This window comes from Carica papaya, chromosome 5 (genome assembly GCF_054855325.1).
Source record: "Carica papaya isolate Zhongbai chromosome 5, ASM5485532v1, whole genome shotgun sequence".
Classification (NCBI taxonomy): Eukaryota; Viridiplantae; Streptophyta; class Magnoliopsida; order Brassicales; family Caricaceae; genus Carica; species Carica papaya.
The window spans coordinates 27,478,911-27,490,940 of record NC_142313.1 but is presented as its reverse complement, the minus strand read 5'-3'; the positions used below and the strand labels follow the sequence as shown (position 1 = coordinate 27,490,940).

Genomic DNA, 12,030 nt, shown 5'->3' with positions numbered 1-12,030 from the left:
CGCGCTGCAAATACATAAACTCCTTCTCCTTTCTTCCCCCTCCCGTGATTTTTTTCCTTGTGCGTGCGCACTGCACCTATCATTCTCGTTCAAATATCAAGTAAAATCCCACGGCGCCGTGACTCACATTTGCGAATAAATCTGCGGACCATAATTAAAGTCGCGCGTAACGTCGAACGGCACATCTGAAAAAAAGAAAATGGGTGCAACACGAGAACTTCCCAGGAGGTAACCCATCATTGTACTACTTTCGCCAAAGCACACTTAACTGCGGAGTTCTGATGGGATCCGGTGCATTTGTGCTGGTGTGACCGCACCTGTTTAATTTCGTGCTGAAAAGACATACACTCCTTCTTCCCTCCCCCCCTCCCATCATATGTTTCCTTGTACGTTCACACTGCGCCTCTCCTTCTCATTCTAATATCGATTAAAATGCCCCTAATTCTGGACTCACATTTGCGTATAAACCAGTGGACCATAGTTCCAGTCGCGCGTAACATCGATCGACCCGTCTGAAAAAAAATTAGTGCGACACGAGGACTTCCCATGAGGTCACCCATCCGAGTACTACTCATGCCCAAGCACACTTAACTGCAGAGTTCTGATGGGATCCAGTGCATTAGTGCTGGTATGATCGCACCCGTTTAATTCCGCGCTGCAAATACATAAACTCCTTTTCCTTTCTTTCCCCTCCCGTCATTTGCTTCCTTGTGCGTGCGCACTGCACCTCCCGTGCTCGTTCTAATATCAAGTAAAATATTACGGTGCCGTTACTCACATTTGCGAATAAACCTGAGGACCATAATTCAAGTTGCGCATATCGTCGAAAGAATCATCTGCAAAAAAATGGGTGCAACACGAGTACTTCCTAAGAAAATGGGTAAAATATAAGGACTTCGCAGGAGGTCACCCATACGAGTACTTTTCTCGCCCAAGCACCCTTAACTGTGGAGTTCTAATAGAATCCGTTGCATTAATGCTGGTATGATCCCTCATGTTTCATTTTGCGCTGCAAGTACATACACTCTTTCTCCTCCCATCCCCCCTCCCGTCATTTGTTTCCTTGTGCGTGCACTCTGCATCTCTCTATCTAGTTCTAATATCAAGTAATATGCCTCGACACCGTGACTCACCTTTGCAAATGAACCAGCGGTTTATAATTCTATTCGCGCGTAACGTCGAACAACCCATCCGAAAAAACATAGGTGCAACACGAGGGCTTCCCAGGTGGTCACCCATCCGAGTACCACTCTCGCCCAAGCACACTTAACTGCGGAGTTCTGATGGGATCTAGGGCTTTAGTGCTGGTATGATCGCACCTCTTTAATTTCGCGCCACAAATACAAACACACCTCCTTTCTTCCCCCTCCCGTCATTTGTTTCCTTGTGCGTTCACACTTCACCTCACATTCTCGACCCGTCTGAAAAAAAATTGGTGCGACACAAGGACTTCCCAAGAGGTCACCCATCCGAGTACTACTCTCGCCCAAGCACCCTTAACTGCGGAGTTCTGATAGACTCTGTTGCATTAGTGCTGGTATGATCCCTCATGTTTCATTCTGCACTGTAAATACATACACTCTTTCTCCTCCCATCCCCCCTCCCGTCATTTGTTTCCTTGTGCGTGCACTCTGCATCTCTCTATCTCGTTCTAATATCAAGTAATATGCCTCGACACCGTGACTCACCTTTGCAAATGAACCAGCAGTTTATAATTCTATTCGCGCATAACGTCGAACAACCTATCCGAAAAAAAATAGGTGCAACACGAGGGCTTCCCAAGTGGTCACCCATTCGAGTGCTACTCTCGCCCAAGCACACTTAACTGCGGAGTTCTGATAGAATCCGTTGTATTACTGCTGGTATGATCGAACCTGTTTAATTTCGCGCTGCAAATACATACAATCCTTCTCCTTTCTTCCCCCTCCCGTCATTTGTTTCCTTGTGCGTTCACACTTCACCTCTCATTCTCGTTCTAATATCGATTAAAATGCCCCTGCTTCTTGACTCACATTTGCGTATAAACCAGCGGACACTAGTTCCAAACGCGCGTAACGTCAAACGACCCGTCTGAAAAAAAATTGGTGCGACACGAGGACTTCCCAAGAGGTCACCTATCCGAGTACTATTCTCGCCCAAGCACACTTCACTGCGGAGTTCTAATGGGATCCGGTGCATTAGTGCTGGTATGATCGCACCTGTTTAATTTCGCGCTGTAAATACATAAACTCATTCCCCTTTCTTCCCCCTCCCGTCATTTGTTTCCTTGTGCGTGCGCACTGCACCTCCCGTTCTCGTTCAAATATTAAGTAAAATTCCACGGCGCCGTGACTCACATTTGCGAATAAATCTGCGGACCATAATTAAAGTCGCACGTAACGTCGAACGGCACATCTGAAAAAAAGAAAATGGGTGCAACACGAGAACTTTCCAAAAGGTAACCCATCATTGTACTACTTTCGCCAAAGCACACTCAACTGTGGAGTTCTGAAGGGATCCGGTGCATTTGTGCTGGTGTTACCGCACCTGTTTAATTTCGTGCTGAAAATACATACACTCCTTCTTCCCTCCCCCCTCCCATCATTTGTTTCCTTGTGCGTTCACACTGCACCTCTTTTTCTCGTTCTAATATCGATTAAAATGCCCCTTTTTCTTGACTCACATTTGCGTATAAACCAGCAGACCATAGTTCCAGTCGCGCGTAACGTCGAACGACCCATCTGAAAAAAAATTGTTGCGATACGAGGACTTTCCAAGAGGTCACCCATCCGAGCACTACTCTCGCCCAAGCACACTTGACTGCAGAGTTCTGATGGGATCCAGTGCATTAGTGCTGGTATGATGCCACTTGTTTAATTTTGCGCTTCAAATACATACACCCCTTCTCTTTTCCTCATCCTCCCGTCATTTGTTCCCTTGTAGGTGCGCACTGCACCTCTCGTACTCGTTCTAATATCAAGTAAAATGCCACGGTGCCGTGACTCACATTTGCGAATAAACCTGCGGACCATAAATCATGTCGCGCGTAACGTCGAAAGAATCATCTGCAAAAAGATGGGTGCAACACGAGGACCTCCCAAGAAAATGGGTGAAATATAAGGACTTCGCAGGAGGTCACCCATCCGAGCACTAATCTCGCCCGAGCACACCTAACTGTGGAGTTCTGATGGGATCCGGTGCATTAGTGCTGGTATGGTCGCACTTGTTTAATTTTGCGCTGCAAATACATAAACTCATTCCCCTTTCTTCCCCCTCCTGTCATTTGTTTCCATGTGCGTGCGCACTGCACCTCCCGTTCTCGTTCTAATATCAAGTAAAATTCTACAGCGTCTGACTCACATTTGCGAATAAACCTTAGGACCATAATTCAAGTCGCGCGTAACGTCGAAAGAATCATTTGCAAAAAAATGGGTGCAACACGAGGACTTCACAAGAAAATGGGTGAAATATAAGGACTTCGCAGGAGTTAACCCATGATAGTACTACTCTCGCCCAAGCACCCTTACCTAGGGAGTTTTAATAGAATCCGTTGCATTAGTGCAGGTATGATCGCACCTGTTTCATTTCGTGCTCAAAATATATACACTCCTTCTCCTTCCCTCCCCCTCCCATCAATTGTTTCCTTGTGCGTTCACACTGCACCTCTCCTTCTCGTTCTAATATCGATTAAAATGCCCCTGCTTCTTGACTCACATTTGCGTATAAACCAGCGGACCCTAGTTCCAGTCGCCCGTAACGTCGAACGACCCGTCTGAAAAAAATTGGTGCGACACGAGGACTTCCCAGGAGGTCACCGATCCGAGTACTACTCTCGCCCAAACACACTTAACTGCGGAGTTCTGATGGGATCCGGTGCATTAGTGCTGGTATGATCGCACCCGTTTAATTCCGCGCTGCAAATACATAAACTCCTTCTCCTTTCTTCCCCCTCCCGTCATATGTTTCCTTGTGCGTGCACTCTGCATCTCTCTTTCTCGTTCTAATATCAAGTAATATGCCCCGCCACCGTGACTCACCTTTGCAAATGAACCAGCGGTTTATAATTCCATTCGCGCGTAACGTCGAACAACCCATCCGAAAAAAAATAGGTGCAACACGAGGGCTTCCCAGGTGGTCACCCATCCGAGTACTACTTTGGCCAAAGCACACTTAACTGCGGAGTTCTGATGGGATCCGGAGCTTTAGTGATGGTATGATAGCACCTGTTTAATTTCACGCTGCAAATACATACACTCCTACTCCTTTCTTCCCCCTCCCGTCATTTGTTTCCTTGTGGGTTCACACTTCACCTCTCATTCTCGTTCTAATATCGATTAAAATGCCCCTGCTTCTTGACTCACATTTGCGTATAAACCAGCGGACCCTAGTTCCAGACGCGCGTAACGTCGAATGACCCGTCTGAAAAAAATTGGTGCGACACGAGGACTTCCCAGGAGGTCACCCATCCGAGTACTAATCTCGCCCAAGCAAACTTCACTGCGGAGTTCTGATGGGATCCGGTGCATTAGAGCTGGTATGATCGTACCTGTTTAATTTCGCGCTGCAAATACATAAACTCATTCCCCTTTCTTCCTCCTCCCGTCATTTCTTTCCTTGTGCGTGCGCACTGCACCTCCCGTTCTCGTTCTAATATCAAGTAAAATGCTACAGCGCCGTGACTCACATTTGTGAATAAACCTGAGGACCATAATTCAAGTCGTGCGTAACGTCGAAGGAATCATATGCAAAAAAATGGGTGCAACACGAGGACTTCACAAGAAAATGGGTGAAATATAACGACTTCGCAGGAGGTAACCCATGCTAGTACTACTCTCGCCCAAGCACCCTTACCTACGGAGTTCTGATAGAATCCGTTGCATTAGTGCTGGTATGATCGCACCTGTTTCATTTCGTGCTGAAAATACATATACTCCTTCTCCTTCCCTCCCCCTCCCATCAATTGTTTCCTTGTGCGTTCACACTGCACCTCTCCTTCTCGTTCTAATATCGATTAAAATGCCCCTGCTTCTTGACTCACATTTGCGTATAAACCAGCGGATCCCAGTTCCAGTCGCGCGTAACGTCGAACGACCCGTCTGAAAAAAAATTGGTGCAACACGAGGACTTCCCAGGAGGTCACCCATCCGAGTACTACTCTCGCCCAAGCACACTTAACTGCGGAGTTATGATGGGATCTGGTGCGTTAGTGGTGGTACGATCGCATCCGTTTAATTCCGCGCTGCAAATACATAAACTTTTTCTCCTTTCTTCCCCCTCCCGTCATATGTTTCCTTGTGCGTGCGCTCTGCATCTCTCTTTCTCGTTCTAGTATCAAGTAATATGCCCCGGCACCATGACTCACCTTTGCAAATGAACCAGCGGTTTATAATTCCATTCTCGCGTAACGTCGAACAACCCATCCGAAAAAAAAATAGGTGCAACACGAGGGCTTACCAGGTGGTCACCCATCCGAGTACTATTCTCGCCCAAGCACACTTAACTGCGGAGTTCTGATTGGATCCGGAGCTTTAGTGCTGGTATGATAGCACCTGTTTAATTTCGCGCTGCAAATACATACACTCCTTCTCTTTTCTTCCCCCTCCCGTCATTTGTTTCCTTGTGCGTTCACACTTCACCTTTCTTTCTCGTTCTAATATCGATTTAAATGCCCCTGTTTCTTGACTCACATTTGCGTATAAACCAGCGGACCCTAGTTCCAGACGCGCGTAATGTCGAACGACCTGTCTGAAAAAAAATTTGTGCGACACGAGGACTTCCCAGGAGGTCAACCATCCGAGTACTAATCTCGCCAAGCACACTTAACTGCGGAGTTCTGATGGGACCTGGGGCTTTAGTGCTGGTATGATCGCACCTGTTTAGTTTCGCGCTGCAAATACATACACTCCTTCTCCTTTCTTCCCCCTCCCGTCATTTGTTTCTTTGTGCGTTCACACTTCACCTCTCATTCTCGTTCTAATATCGATTAAAATGCCCCTGCTTCTTGACTCACATTTGCGTATAAACCAGTGGACCCAAGTTCCAGACGCGCGTAACGTCGAACGACCCGTCTGAAAAAAAAATTGGTGCGACACGAGGACTTCACAAATAAATTGGTGAAATATAAGGACTTCGCAGGAGGTAACCCATGCTAGTACTACTCTCGCTCAAGCACCCTTACCTACGGAGTTCTGATAGAATCCGTTGCATTAGTGCTGGTATGATCGCACCTGTTTCATTTAGTGCTGAAAATACATACACTCATTCTCCTTCCCTTCCCCTCCCATCAATTGTTTCCTTGTGCGTTCACACTGCACCTCTCCTTCTCGTTCTAATATCGATTAAAATGCCCCTGCTTTTTGACTCACATTTGCGTATAATCCAGCGGACCCTAGTTCTCATCGCGCGTAACGTCGAACGACCCGTCTGAAAAAAAATTGGTGCGACACGAGTACTTCCCAGGAGGTCAACCATTCGAGTACTACTCTCGCCCAAGCACACTTAATTGCGGAGTTCTGAAGGGATCCGGGGCTTTAGTGCTGGTATGATTGCATCAGTTTAGTTTCGCGCTGCAAATACATACACTCCTTCTCTTTTCTTCCCCCTCCCGTCATTTATTTCTTTGTGCGTGCACTCTGCATCTCTCTTTCTCGTTCTAATATCGATTAAAATGCCCCTGCTTCTTGACTCACATTTGCGTATAAACCAGTGGACCCTAGTTCCAGTCGCGCGTAACATCGAACGAGCCGTCTGAAAAAATAATTGGTGCGACACGAGTACTTCCTAGGAGGTCAACCATCCGAGTACTACTGTCGCCCAAGCACACTTAACTGCGGAGTTCTGATGGGTCCTGGGGCTTTAGTGCTGGTATGATCGCACCTGTTTAGTTTCGCGCTGCAAATACATACACTCCTTCTCCTTTCTTCCCCCTCCCGTCATTTGTTTCCTTGTGCGTTCACACTTCACCTCTCATTCTCGTTCTAATATCGATTAAAATGCCCTTGCTTCTTGACTCACATTTGCGTATAAACCAGCGGACCCTAGTTCCAGACACGCGTAACGTCGAACGACCCGTCTGAAAAAAAATTGGTGCGACACGAGGATTTCACAAGAAAATGGGTGAAATATAAGGACTTCGCATGAGGTAACCCATGCTAGTACTACTCTCACCCAAGCACCCTTACCTACGGAGTTCTGATAGAATTCGTTGCATTAGTGCTGGTATGATCGCACCTGTTTCATTTCGTGCTCAAAATACATACACTCTTTCTCCTTCCCTCCCCCTCCCATCAATTGTTTCCTTGTGCGTTCACACTGCACCTCTCCTTCTCGTTCTAATATCGATTAAAATGCCCCTGCTTCTTGACTCACATTTGCGTATAAACCAGCGGACCCTAGTTCCAGTCGCCCGTAACGTCGAACGACCCGTCTGAAAAAAAATTAGTGCGACACGAGGACTTCCCAGGAGGTCACGGATCCGAGTACTACTCTCGCCCAAGCACACTTAACTGCGGAGTTCTGATGGGATCCGGTGCATTAGTGCTGGTACGATCGCACCCGTTTAATTCCACGCTGCAAATACATAAACTCCTTCTCCTTTCTTCCCCCTCCCGTCATATGTTTCCTTGTGCGTGCACTCTGCATCTCTCTTTCTCGTTCTAATATCAAGTAATATGCCCCGGCACTGTGACTCACCTTTGCAAATGAACCAGCGGTTTATAATTCCATTCGCGCGTAACGTCGAACAACCCATCCGGAAAAAAATAGGTGCAACACGAGGGCTTCCCAGGTGATCACCCATCTGAGTACTACTCTCGCCAAAGCAAACTTAACTGCGGAGTTCTGATGGGATCCGGGGCTTTAGTGCTGGTATGATCGCACCTGTTTAAATTCGCGCTGCAAATACATACACTCCTTCTCCTTTCTTCCCCCTCCCGTCATTTGTTTCCTTGTGCGTTCACACTTCACCTCTCATTCTCGTTCTAATATCGATTAAAATGCCGCTACTTCTTGACTCACATTTACGTATAAACCAGCGGACCCTAGTTCCAGACACGCGTAACGTCGAACGACCCGTCTGAAAAAAAATTGGTGCGACACGAGGATTTCACAAGAAAATGGGTGAAATATAAGGACTTCGCAGGAGGTAACCCATGCTAGTACTACTCTCACCCAAGCACCCTTACCTACGGAGTTCTGATAGAATCTGTTGCATTTGTGCTGGTTTGATCGCACCTGTTTCATTTCGTGCTGAAAATACATACACTCCTTCTCCTTCCCTCCCCCTCCCATCAATTATTTCCTTGTGCGTTCACACTGCACCTCTCATTCTCATTCTAATATCGATTAAAATGCCCCTGCTTCTAGACTCACATTTGCGTATAAACCAGCGGACCCTAGTTCTAGTCGCGCGTACCGTCGAACGACCCGTCTGAAAAAAAATTGGTGCAACACGAGGACTTCCCACGAGGTCAACCATCCGAGTACTACTCTCGCCCAACCACACTTAACTGCGGAGTTCTGAAGGGATCCGGGGCTTTAGTGCTGGTATGATTGCACCAGTTTAGTTTCGCGCTGCAAATACATACACTCCTTCTTTTTTCTTCCCCCTCCCATCATTTGTTTCTTTGTGTGTGCACTCTGCATCTCTCTTTCTCGTTCTAATATCGATTAAAATGGCCCTCCTTCTTGACTCACATTTGCGTATAAACCAGTGGACCCTAGTTCCAGTCGCGCGTAACATCGAACGACCCGTCTGAAAAAAAATTGGTGTGACACGAGGACTTCCCAAGAGGTCACCCATCCGAGTACTAATCTCGCCCAAGCACACTTAACTGCAGAGTTCTGATGGGATATGGTGCATTAGTGCTGGTATGATCACATCCGTTTAATTCCGCGCTGCAAATACATAAACTCCTTCTCCTTTCTTCCCCCTCCCGTCATTTGTTTCCTTGTGCGTGCGCACTGCACCTCTCGTGCTCATTCTAATATCAAGTAAAATGCTACGGTGCCGTGACTCACATTTGCGAATAAACCTGAGGACCATAATTCAAGTTGCGCGTATCGTCGAAAGAATCATCTGCAAAAAAATTGGTGCAACACGAGGAGTTCCTAAGAAAATGGGTGAAATGTAAGGACTTCGCAGGAAGTCACCCATCCTAGCGCTACTCTCGCCCAAGCACCCTTAACTTGCGGAGTTCTGAAAGAATCTGTTGCATTGGTGCTGGTATGATTGCTCATGTTTCATTCTGCGCTGCAAATACGTACACTTTTTCTCCCCCCATCCCCCTCCCGTCATTTGTTTCCTTGTGCGTGCACTCTGCATCCCTCTTTCTCGTTCTAATATCGATTAAAATGCCCCTGCTTCTTGACCCACATTTGCGTATAAACCAGTGGACCCTAGTTGCAGTCGCGCGTAACGTCGAACGACCCGTCTGAAAAAAAAATTAGTACGACACGAGGACTTCCCAAGAGGTCACCCATCCGAGTACTACTCTCGCCCAAGCACACTTAACTGTGGAGTTCTGATGGGATCTGGTGTATTAGTGCTGGTATGATCGCACCTGTTTAATTTTGCGCTGCAAATACATAAACTCCTTCTCCTTTCTTCCCCCTCCCGTCATTTCTTTCCTTGTGCGTGCGCACTGCACCTCCCGTGCTCGTTCTAATATCAAGTAAAATGCTACGGTGCCGTGACTTACATTTGCGAATAAACCTGAGGACCATAATTCAAGTCGCACGTATCGTCGAAAGAATTATCTGCAAAAAAATGGGTACAACACGAGGACTTCTTAAGAAAATGGGTGAAATATAAGGACTTCGCAGGAGTTCACCCATCCTAGTGCTACTCTCGCCCAAGCACCCTTAACTTGCGGAGTTCTAATAGAATCCATTACATTGGTGCTGGTATGATTGCTCATGTTTCATTCTGCGCTGCAAATACATACACTTTTTCTCCCTCTATCCCCCCTCCCGTCATTTGTTTCCTTGTGCGTGCACTCTGCACCTCTCCTTCTCGTTCTAATATCGATTAAAATGCTCCTGCTTCTTGACTCACATTTGCGTTTAAACCAGTGGACCCTAGTTCCAGTCGCGCGTAACGTCAAACGACCCATCTGAAAAAAAAAATTAGTGCGACACGAGGACTTCCCAGGAGGTCACCCATCCGAGTACTACTCTCGCCCAAGCACACTTATCTGCGGAGTTCTGATGGGATCCGGTGCATTAGTGCTGGTATGATCGCACCAGTTTAATTTCGCGTTGCAAATACATAAACTCCTTCTCCATTCTTCCCCCTCCCGTTATTTGTTTCCTTGTGCGTGCGCACTGCACCTCTCGTTCTCGTTCAAATATCAAGTAAAATGCCACGGCGCCGTGACTCACATTTGCGAATAAATCTGCGGACCATAATTAAAGTCGCGCGTAACGTCGAACGGCACATCTGAAAAAAAGAAAATGGGTGCAATACGAGAACTTCCCAAGAGGTAACCCATCATTGTACTACTTTCGCCAAAGCACACTTAACTTCGGAGTTCTGATGGGATCCGGTGCATTTGTGCGGGTGTGACCGCACCTGTTTAATTTCGTGCTGAAAATACATACACTCCTTCTTCCCTCCCCCCCTCCCATCATTTGTTTCCTTGTGCGTTCACACTGCACCTTTCCTTCTCGTTCTAATATCGATAAAAATGCCTCTAATTTTTTACTCACATTTGCGTATAAACCAGCGGACCATAGTTCCAGTCGCGCGTAACGTCGAATCACCCATTTGAAAAAAAATTGTTGCGATACGAGGACTTCCCAAGAGGTCACCCATTCGAGTACTACTCTCGCCCAAGCACACTTAACTGCAGAGTTCTGATGGGATCCAGTGCAGTAGTGCTGGTATGATGCCACTTGTTTAATTTTGCGCATCAAATACATACGCTTCTTTTCTTTTCTTCCTCCTCCCGTCATTTGTTTCCTTGTCCGTGCGCACTGCACCTCCCGTACTCGTTCTAATATCAAGTAAAATGCCACGGCGCCGTGACTCACATTTGCAAATAAACCTGTGGACCATAAATCAAGTCGCGCGTAACATCGAAAGAATCATCTGCAAAAAGATGGGTGCAACACGAGGACCTCCCAAGAAAATGGGTGCAATATAAGGACTTCGCAGGAGGTCACCCATCTGAGTTCTTTTCTTGACCAAGCACCCTTAACTGCGGAGTTCTGATAGAATCCGTTGCATTAGTGCTGGTATGATCCCTCATGTTTCATTCTGCACTGCAAATACATACACTCTTTCTCCTCCCATCCCCCCTCCCGTCATTTGTTTCCTTGTGCGTGCACTCTGCATCTCTCTTTCTCGTTCTAATATCAAGTAATATGCCCCGCCACCGTGACTCACCTTTGCAAATGAACCAGCGGTTTATAATTCCATTCGCGCGTAACGTCGAACAACCAATCCGAAAAAGAATAGGTAAAACACGAAGGCTTCCCAAGTGGTCACCCATCCGAGTACTACTCTCGCCCAAACACACTTAACTGCGGAGTTTTGATTGGATCCGGGGCTTTAGTGCTGGTATGATCGCACCTGTTTAATTTTGCGCTGCAAATACATACACTCCTTCTCCTTTCTTCCCCCTACCGTCATTTGTTTCCTTGTGCGTTAACACTTCACCTATCATTCTCGTTCTAATATCGATTAAAATGGCCCTACTTATTGACTCACATTTGCATATAAACCAGCGGACCCTAGTTCCAGACGCGCGTAACGTCGAACGACCCGTCTGAAAAAAAATTGGTGCGACACGAGGACTTCCCAGGAGGTCACCCATCCGAGTACTAATCTCGCCCAAGCACACTTCACTGCGGAGTTCTGATGGAATCCGGTGCATTAGTGCTGGTATGATCGCACCTGTTTAATTGTGCGCTGCAAATACAAAATCTCATTCTCCTTTCTTCCCCCTCCCGTCTTTTTTTTCCTTATGCATGCGCACTGCACCTCCCGTTCTCATTCTAATATCAAGTAAAATACTACAGCGCCGTGACTCACATTTGCGAATAAACCTG

The 12,030-nt window shown here is 46.8% G+C and overlaps 2 non-coding genes and 22 pseudogenes across 2 annotated transcripts; all 24 read right to left on the bottom strand.

Annotated features, from left to right (window-relative positions):
• Nucleotides 1–200: 200 nt before the first annotated feature.
• On the bottom strand, nt 201–319 carry LOC148257130 (5S ribosomal RNA; annotated as a pseudogene).
• A 204-nt stretch (nt 320–523) lies between these two features.
• On the bottom strand, nt 524–642 carry LOC148257129 (5S ribosomal RNA; annotated as a pseudogene).
• Nucleotides 643–1,202: 560 nt separating this feature from the next.
• On the bottom strand, nt 1,203–1,321 carry LOC148257128 (5S ribosomal RNA; annotated as a pseudogene).
• Nucleotides 1,322–1,757: 436 nt separating this feature from the next.
• LOC148257127 (5S ribosomal RNA) lies at nt 1,758–1,876 on the bottom strand (annotated as a pseudogene).
• A 205-nt stretch (nt 1,877–2,081) lies between these two features.
• LOC148257126 (5S ribosomal RNA) lies at nt 2,082–2,200 on the bottom strand (annotated as a pseudogene).
• Nucleotides 2,201–2,731: 531 nt separating this feature from the next.
• LOC148257125 (5S ribosomal RNA) lies at nt 2,732–2,849 on the bottom strand (annotated as a pseudogene).
• A 912-nt stretch (nt 2,850–3,761) lies between these two features.
• LOC148257124 (5S ribosomal RNA) lies at nt 3,762–3,880 on the bottom strand (annotated as a pseudogene).
• A 205-nt stretch (nt 3,881–4,085) lies between these two features.
• LOC148257123 (5S ribosomal RNA) lies at nt 4,086–4,204 on the bottom strand (annotated as a pseudogene).
• A 204-nt stretch (nt 4,205–4,408) lies between these two features.
• On the bottom strand, nt 4,409–4,527 carry LOC148257122 (5S ribosomal RNA; annotated as a pseudogene).
• Nucleotides 4,528–5,086: 559 nt separating this feature from the next.
• Nucleotides 5,087–5,205, bottom strand: LOC148257121 (5S ribosomal RNA; annotated as a pseudogene).
• Nucleotides 5,206–5,411: 206 nt separating this feature from the next.
• On the bottom strand, nt 5,412–5,530 carry LOC148257120 (5S ribosomal RNA; annotated as a pseudogene).
• Nucleotides 5,531–5,735: 205 nt separating this feature from the next.
• Nucleotides 5,736–5,853, bottom strand: LOC148257119 (5S ribosomal RNA; annotated as a pseudogene).
• A 560-nt stretch (nt 5,854–6,413) lies between these two features.
• On the bottom strand, nt 6,414–6,532 carry LOC148257118 (5S ribosomal RNA; annotated as a pseudogene).
• Nucleotides 6,533–6,738: 206 nt separating this feature from the next.
• On the bottom strand, nt 6,739–6,857 carry LOC148257117 (5S ribosomal RNA; annotated as a pseudogene).
• A 559-nt stretch (nt 6,858–7,416) lies between these two features.
• LOC148257116 (5S ribosomal RNA) lies at nt 7,417–7,535 on the bottom strand (annotated as a pseudogene).
• A 205-nt stretch (nt 7,536–7,740) lies between these two features.
• On the bottom strand, nt 7,741–7,859 carry LOC148257115 (5S ribosomal RNA; annotated as a pseudogene).
• Nucleotides 7,860–8,418: 559 nt separating this feature from the next.
• On the bottom strand, nt 8,419–8,537 carry LOC148257114 (5S ribosomal RNA; annotated as a pseudogene).
• Nucleotides 8,538–8,742: 205 nt separating this feature from the next.
• LOC148257113 (5S ribosomal RNA) lies at nt 8,743–8,861 on the bottom strand (annotated as a pseudogene).
• A 561-nt stretch (nt 8,862–9,422) lies between these two features.
• LOC148257112 (5S ribosomal RNA) lies at nt 9,423–9,541 on the bottom strand (annotated as a pseudogene).
• A 563-nt stretch (nt 9,542–10,104) lies between these two features.
• LOC148257111 (5S ribosomal RNA) lies at nt 10,105–10,223 on the bottom strand. Its single transcript, XR_015820316.1, has one exon. It is a non-coding gene; the product is annotated as a 5S ribosomal RNA (ribosomal RNA).
• A 209-nt stretch (nt 10,224–10,432) lies between these two features.
• Nucleotides 10,433–10,551, bottom strand: LOC148257110 (5S ribosomal RNA; annotated as a pseudogene).
• Nucleotides 10,552–10,755: 204 nt separating this feature from the next.
• LOC148257109 (5S ribosomal RNA) lies at nt 10,756–10,873 on the bottom strand (annotated as a pseudogene).
• Nucleotides 10,874–11,434: 561 nt separating this feature from the next.
• On the bottom strand, nt 11,435–11,553 carry LOC148257108 (5S ribosomal RNA; annotated as a pseudogene).
• A 205-nt stretch (nt 11,554–11,758) lies between these two features.
• Nucleotides 11,759–11,877, bottom strand: LOC148257107 (5S ribosomal RNA). Its single transcript, XR_015820154.1, has one exon. It is a non-coding gene; the product is annotated as a 5S ribosomal RNA (ribosomal RNA).
• Between the last annotated feature and the right edge of the window lie 153 nt (nt 11,878–12,030).